This window comes from Anopheles moucheti, unplaced genomic scaffold, assembly GCF_943734755.1.
Source record: "Anopheles moucheti unplaced genomic scaffold, idAnoMoucSN_F20_07 putative_Y_24, whole genome shotgun sequence".
Classification (NCBI taxonomy): Eukaryota; Metazoa; Arthropoda; class Insecta; order Diptera; family Culicidae; genus Anopheles; species Anopheles moucheti.
In genome coordinates, this window is record NW_026453674.1 from 98,924 (window position 1) to 107,916 (window position 8,993).

Sequence of the window (8,993 nt, forward strand, 5' to 3'; positions counted from 1 at the left end):
AAAACTGTCTATTTCAACTAACTTTGTCCATCTGATTCGAACTTTGTACTTTGCTATGAAGTTCCACCAGGAATGAGTTTTCATACAAAAACTGTCTATTTCAACTTAATTGATCCATCCAAAACGAACTTTGTACTTTGCTATGAAGTTCCACCAGGAATGAGTTTTCATGCAAAACTGTCTATTTCAACTAAATTGATCCATCCAAAACGAACTTTTTACTTTGCTATGAAGTTCCACCAGGAATGAGTTTTCATGCAAAAACTGTCTATTTCAACTAACTTTGTTCATCTGATTCGAACTTTGTACTTTGCTATGAAGTTCCACCAGGAATGAGTTTTCATACAAAAACTGTCTATTTCAACTTAATTGATCCATCCAAAACGAACTTTGTACTTTGCTATGAAGTTCCACCAGGAATGAGTTTTCATGCAAAAACTGTCTATTTCAACTAACTTTGTCCATCTGATTCGAACTTTGTACTTTGCTATGAAGTTCCACCAGAAATGAGTTTTCATGCAAAAACTGTCTATTTCAACTAAATTGATCCATCCAAAACGAACTTTGTACTTTGCTATGAAGTTCCACCAGAAATGAGTTTTCATGCAAAAACTGTCTATTTCAACTAAATTGATCCATCCAAAACGAACTTTGTACTTTGCTATGAAGTTCCACCAGGAATGAGTTTTCATGCAAAAACTGTCTATTTCAACTAACTTTGTCCATCTGATTCGAACTTTGTACTTTGCTATGAAGTTCCACCAGGAATGAGTTTTCATGCAAAAACTGTCTATTTCAACTAACTTTGTCCATCCAAAACGAACTTTGTACTTTGCTATGAAGTTCCACCAGGAATGAGTTTTCATGCAAAACTGTCTATTTCAACTAAATTGATCCATCCAAAACGAACTTTTTACTTTGCTATGAAGTTCCACCAGGAATGAGTTTTCATGCAAAAACTGTCTATTTCAACTAACTTTGTTCATCTGATTCGAACTTTGTACTTTGCTATGAAGTTCCACCAGGAATGAGTTTTCATACAAAAACTGTCTATTTCAACTTAATTGATCCATCCAAAACGAACTTTGTACTTTGCTATGAAGTTCCACCAGGAATGAGTTTTCATGCAAAAACTGTCTATTTCAACTAACTTTGTCCATCCAAAACGAACTTTGTACTTTGCTATGAAGTTCCACCAGGAATGAGTTTTCATGCAAAACTGTCTATTTCAACTAAATTGATCCATCCAAAACGAACTTTTTACTTTGCTATGAAGTTCCACCAGGAATGAGTTTTCATGCAAAAACTGTCTATTTCAACTAACTTTGTTCATCTGATTCGAACTTTGTACTTTGCTATGAAGTTCCACCAGGAATGAGTTTTCATACAAAAACTGTCTATTTCAACTTAATTGATCCATCCAAAACGAACTTTGTACTTTGCTATGAAGTTCCACCAGAAATGAGTTTTCATGCAAAAACTGTCTATTTCAACTAAATTGATCCATCCAAAACGAACTTTGTACTTTGCTATGAAGTTCCACCAGGAATGAGTTTTCATGCAAAAACTGTCTATTTCAACTAACTTTGTCCATCTGATTCGAACTTTGTACTTTGCTATGAAGTTCCACCAGGAATGAGTTTTCATACAAAAACTGTCTATTTCAACTTAATTGATCCATCCAAAACGAACTTTGTACTTTGCTATGAAGTTCCACCAGGAATGAGTTTTCATGCAAAAACTGTCTATTTCAACTTAATTCGTCCATCCAAAACAAACTTTGTACTTTGCTATGAATTTCCACCAGGAATGAGTTTTCATGCAAAAACTGTCTATTTCAACTAACTTTGTCCATCCAAAACGAACTTTGTACTTTGCTATGAAGTTCCACCAGGAATGAGTTTTCATACAAAAACTGTCTATTTCAACTTAATTGATCCATCCAAAACGAACTTTGTACTTTGCTATGAAGTTCCACCAGGAATGAGTTTTCATGCAAAAACTGTCTATTTCAACTAAATTGATCCATCCAAAACGAACTTTGTACTTTGCTATGAAGTTCCACCAGGAATGAGTTTTCATGCAAAAACTGTCTATTCCAACTAAATTGATCCATCCAAAACGAACTTTGTACTTTGCTATGAAGTTCCACCAGGAATGAGTTTTCATGCAAAAACTGTCTATTTCAACTAAATTGATCCATCCAAAACGAACTTTGTACTTTGCTATGAAGTTCCACCAGGAATGAGTTTTCATGCAAAAACTGTCTATTTCAACTAACTTTGTCCATCCAAAACGAACTTTGTACTTTGCTATGAAGTTCCACCAGGAATGAGTTTTCATGCAAAAACTGTCTATTTCAACTAACTTTGTCCATCCGATTCGAACTTTGTACTTTGCTATGAAGTTCCACCAGGAATGAGTTTTCATACAAAAACTGTCTATTTCAACTAACTTTGTCCATCCAAAACGAACTTTGTACTTTGCTATGAAGTTCCACCAGGAATGAGTTTTCATGCAAAAACTGTCTATTTCAACTAAATTGATCCATCCAAAACGAACTTTTTACTTTGCTATGAAGTTCCACCAGGAATGAGTTTTCATGCAAAAACTGTCTATTTCAACTAACTTTGTCCATCCAAAACGAACTTTTTACTTTGCTATGAAGTTCCACCAGGAATGAGTTTTCATGCAAAAACTGTCTATTTCAACTAAATTGATCCATCCAAAACGAACTTTGTACTTTGCTATGAAGTTCCACCAGGAATGAGTTTTCATACAAAAACTGTCTATTTCAACTAACTTTGTCCATCCAAAACGAACTTTGTACTTTGCTATGAAGTTCCACCAGGAATGAGTTTTCATGCAAAAACTGTCTATTTCAACTAAATTGATCCATCCAAAACGAACTTTTTACTTTGCTATGAAGTTCCACCAGGAATGAGTTTTCATGCAAAAACTGTCTATTTCAACTAACTTTGTCCATCCAAAACGAACTTTGTACTTTGCTATGAAGTTCCACCAGGAATGAGTTTTCATGCAAAAACTGTCTATTTCAACTTAATTCGTCCATCTGATTCGAACTTTGTACTTTGCTATGAAGTTCCACCAGGAATGAGTTTTCATACAAAAACTGTCTATTTCAACTTAATTCGTCCATCCAAAACGAACTTTGTACTTTGCTATGAAGTTCCACCAGGAATGAGTTTTCATGCAAAAACTGTCTATTTCAACTAACTTTGTCCATCCAAAACGAACTTTGTACTTTGCTATGAAGTTCCACCAGGAATGAGTTTTCATGCAAAAACTGTCTATTTCAACTAACTTTGTCCATCCAAAACAAACTTTGTACTTTGCTATGAAGTTCCACCAGGAATGAGTTTTCATGCAAAAACTGTCTATTTCAACTTAATTCGTCCATCCAAAACGAACTTTGTACTTTGCTATGAAGTTCCACCAGGAATGAGTTTTCATGCAAAAACTGTCTATTTCAACTAACTTTGTCCATCCAAAACAAACTTTGTACTTTGCTATGAAGTTCCACCAGGAATGAGTTTTCATGCAAAAACTGTCTATTTCAACTTAATTCGTCCATCTGATTCGAACTTTGTACTTTGCTATGAAGTTCCACCAGGAATGAGTTTTCATACAAAAACTGTCTATTTCAACTTAATTCGTCCATCCAAAACGAACTTTGTACTTTGCTATGAAGTTCCACCAGGAATGAGTTTTCATGCAAAAACTGTCTATTTCAACTAAATTGATCCATCCAAAACGAACTTTGTACTTTGCTATGAAGTTCCACCAGGAATGAGTTTTCATGCAAAAACTGTCTATTTCAACTAAATTGATCCATCCAAAACGAACTTTTTACTTTGCTATGAAGTTCCACCAGGAATGAGTTTTCATGCAAAAACTGTCTATTTCAACTAACTTTGTCCATCCAAAACGAACTTTGTACTTTGCTATGAAGTTCCACCAGGAATGAGTTTTCATGCAAAAACTGTCTATTTCAACTAACTTTGTCCATCTGATTCGAACTTTGTACTTTGCTATGAAGTTCCACCAGGAATGAGTTTTCATACAAAAACTGTCTATTTCAACTAACTTTGTCCATCCAAAACGAACTTTGTACTTTGCTATGAAGTTCCACCAGGAATGAGTTTTCATGCAAAAACTGTCTATTTCAACTTAATTCGTCCATCCAAAACAAACTTTGTACTTTGCTATGAATTTCCACCAGGAATGAGTTTTCATGCAAAAACTGTCTATTTCAACTAAATTGATCGATCCAACACGAACTTTGTACTTTGCTATGAAGTTCCACCAGGAATGAGTTTTCATGCAAAAACTGTCTATTTCAACTAACTTTGTTCATCTGATTCGAACTTTGTACTTTGCTATGAAGTTCCACCAGGAATGAGTTTTCATGCAAAAACTGTCTATTTCAACTAACTTTGTCCATCCAAAACGAACTTTGTACTTTGCTATGAAGTTCCACCAGGAATGAGTTTTCATGCAAAAACTGTCTATTTCAACTAAATTGATCCATCCAAAACGAACTTTGTACTTTGCTATGAAGTTCCACCAGGAATGAGTTTTCATGCAAAAACTGTCTATTTCAACTAAATTGATCCATCCAACACGAACTTTGTACTTTGCTATGAAGTTCCACCAGGAATGAGTTTTCATGCAAAAACTGTCTATTTCAACTAACTTTGTTCATCTGATTCGAACTTTGTACTTTGCTATGAAGTTCCACCAGGAATGAGTTTTCATACAAAAACTGTCTATTTCAACTTAATTGATCCATCCAAAACGAACTTTGTACTTTGCTATGAAGTTCCACCAGGAATGAGTTTTCATGCAAAAACTGTCTATTTCAACTAAATTGATCCATCCAAAACGAACTTTGTACTTTGCTATGAAGTTCCACCAGGAATGAGTTTTCATGCAAAAACTGTCTATTCCAACTAAATTGATCCATCCAAAACGAACTTTGTACTTTGCTATGAAGTTCCACCAGGAATGAGTTTTCATGCAAAAACTGTCTATTTCAACTAAATTGATCCATCCAAAACGAACTTTGTACTTTGCTATGAAGTTCCACCAGGAATGAGTTTTCATGCAAAAACTGTCTATTTCAACTTAATTCGTCCATCCAAAACGAACTTTGTACTTTGCTATGAAGTTCCACCAGGAATGAGTTTTCATGCAAAAACTGTCTATTTCAACTAACTTTGTCCATCCAAAACGAACTTTGTACTTTGCTATGAAGTTCCACCAGGAATGAGTTTTCATGCAAAAACTGTCTATTTCAACTTAATTCGTCCATCTGATTCGAACTTTGTACTTTGCTATGAAGTTCCACCAGGAATGAGTTTTCATACAAAAACTGTCTATTTCAACTTAATTCGTCCATCCAAAACGAACTTTGTACTTTGCTATGAAGTTCCACCAGGAATGAGTTTTCATGCAAAAACTGTCTATTTCAACTTAATTCGTCCATCCAAAACGAACTTTGTACTTTGCTATGAAGTTCCACCAGGAATGAGTTTTCATGCAAAAACTGTCTATTTCAACTAACTTTGTCCATCCAAAACGAACTTTGTACTTTGCTATGAAGTTCCACCAGGAATGAGTTTTCATGCAAAAACTGTCTATTTCAACTTAATTCGTCCATCTGATTCGAACTTTGTACTTTGCTATGAAGTTCCACCAGGAATGAGTTTTCATACAAAAACTGTCTATTTCAACTTAATTCGTCCATCCAAAACGAACTTTGTACTTTGCTATGAAGTTCCACCAGGAATGAGTTTTCATGCAAAAACTGTCTATTTCAACTAACTTTGTCCATCCAAAACGAACTTTGTACTTTGCTATGAAGTTCCACCAGGAATGAGTTTTCATGCAAAAACTGTCTATTTCAACTAAATTGATCCATCCAAAACGAACTTTGTACTTTGCTATGAAGTTCCACCAGGAATGAGTTTTCATGCAAAAACTGTCTATTTCAACTAAAATGATCCATCCAAAACGAACTTTGTACTTTGCTATGAAGTTCCACCAGGAATGAGTTTTCATACAAAAACTGTCTATTTCAACTTAATTGATCCATCCAAAACGAACTTTGTACTTTGCTATGAAGTTCCACCAGGAATGAGTTTTCATGCAAAAACTGTCTATTTCAACTTAATTCGTCCATCCAAAACAAACTTTGTACTTTGCTATGAATTTCCACCAGGAATGAGTTTTCATGCAAAAACTGTCTATTTCAACTAACTTTGTCCATCCAAAACGAACTTTGTACTTTGCTATGAAGTTCCACCAGGAATGAGTTTTCATGCAAAAACTGTCTATTTCAACTAAATTGATCCATCCAAAACGAACTTTGTACTTTGCTATGAAGTTCCACCAGGAATGAGTTTTCATGCAAAAACTGTCTATTTCAACTAAATTGATCCATCCAACACGAACTTTGTACTTTGCTATGAAGTTCCACCAGGAATGAGTTTTCATGCAAAAACTGTCTATTTCAACTTAATTCGTCCATCTGATTCGAACTTTGTACTTTGCTATGAAGTTCCACCAGGAATGAGTTTTCATACAAAAACTGTCTATTTCAACTTAATTCGTCCATCCAAAACGAACTTTGTACTTTGCTATGAAGTTCCACCAGGAATGAGTTTTCATACAAAAACTGTCTATTTCAACTTAATTGATCCATCCAAAACGAACTTTGTACTTTGCTATGAAGTTCCACCAGGAATGAGTTTTCATGCAAAAACTGTCTATTTCAACTAAATTGATCCATCCAAAACGAACTTTGTACTTTGCTATGAAGTTCCACCAGGAATGAGTTTTCATGCAAAAACTGTCTATTCCAACTAAATTGATCCATCCAAAACGAACTTTGTACTTTGCTATGAAGTTCCACCAGGAATGAGTTTTCATGCAAAAACTGTCTATTTCAACTAACTTTGTCCATCCAAAACGAACTTTGTACTTTGCTATGAAGTTCCACCAGGAATGAGTTTTCATACAAAAACTGTCTATTTCAACTTAATTGATCCATCCAAAACGAACTTTGTACTTTGCTATGAAGTTCCACCAGGAATGAGTTTTCATGCAAAAACTGTCTATTTCAACTAAATTGATCCATCCAAAACGAACTTTGTACTTTGCTATGAAGTTCCACCAGGAATGAGTTTTCATGCAAAAACTGTCTATTCCAACTAAATTGATCCATCCAAAACGAACTTTGTACTTTGCTATGAAGTTCCACCAGGAATGAGTTTTCATGCAAAAACTGTCTATTTCAACTAAATTGATCCATCCAAAACGAACTTTGTACTTTGCTATGAAGTTCCACCAGGAATGAGTTTTCATACAAAAACTGTCTATTTCAACTTAATTCGTCCATCCAAAACGAACTTTGTACTTTGCTATGAAGTTCCACCAGGAATGAGTTTTCATGCAAAAACTGTCTATTTCAACTAAATTGATCCATCCAAAACGAACTTTGTACTTTGCTATGAAGTTCCACCAGGAATGAGTTTTCATGCAAAAACTGTCTATTCCAACTAAATTGATCCATCCAAAACGAACTTTGTACTTTGCTATGAAGTTCCACCAGGAATGAGTTTTCATGCAAAAACTGTCTATTTCAACTAAATTGATCCATCCAAAACGAACTTTGTACTTTGCTATGAAGTTCCACCAGGAATGAGTTTTCATACAAAAACTGTCTATTTCAACTTAATTGATCCATCCAAAACGAACTTTGTACTTTGCTATGAAGTTCCACCAGGAATGAGTTTTCATGCAAAAACTGTCTATTTCAACTAAATTGATCCATCCAAAACGAACTTTGTACTTTGCTATGAAGTTCCACCAGGAATGAGTTTTCATGCAAAAACTGTCTATTCCAACTAAATTGATCCATCCAAAACGAACTTTGTACTTTGCTATGAAGTTCCACCAGGAATGAGTTTTCATGCAAAAACTGTCTATTTCAACTAAATTGATCCATCCAAAACGAACTTTGTACTTTGCTATGAAGTTCCACCAGGAATGAGTTTTCATGCAAAAACTGTCTATTTCAACTTAATTCGTCCATCCAAAACGAACTTTGTACTTTGCTATGAAGTTCCACCAGGAATGAGTTTTCATGCAAAAACTGTCTATTTCAACTAACTTTGTCCATCCAAAACGAACTTTGTACTTTGCTATGAAGTTCCACCAGGAATGAGTTTTCATGCAAAAACTGTCTATTTCAACTTAATTCGTCCATCTGATTCGAACTTTGTACTTTGCTATGAAGTTCCACCAGGAATGAGTTTTCATACAAAAACTGTCTATTTCAACTTAATTCGTCCATCCAAAACGAACTTTGTACTTTGCTATGAAGTTCCACCAGGAATGAGTTTTCATGCAAAAACTGTCTATTTCAACTTAATTCGTCCATCCAAAACGAACTTTGTACTTTGCTATGAAGTTCCACCAGGAATGAGTTTTCATGCAAAAACTGTCTATTTCAACTAACTTTGTCCATCCAAAACGAACTTTGTACTTTGCTATGAAGTTCCACCAGGAATGAGTTTTCATGCAAAAACTGTCTATTTCAACTTAATTCGTCCATCTGATTCGAACTTTGTACTTTGCTATGAAGTTCCACCAGGAATGAGTTTTCATACAAAAACTGTCTATTTCAACTTAATTCGTCCATCCAAAACGAACTTTGTACTTTGCTATGAAGTTCCACCAGGAATGAGTTTTCATGCAAAAACTGTCTATTTCAACTAACTTTGTCCATCCAAAACGAACTTTGTACTTTGCTATGAAGTTCCACCAGGAATGAGTTTTCATGCAAAAACTGTCTATTTCAACTAAATTGATCCATCCAAAACGAACTTTGTACTTTGCTATGAAGTTCCACCAGGAATGAGTTTTCATACAAAAACTGTCTATTTCAACTTAATTGATCCATCCAA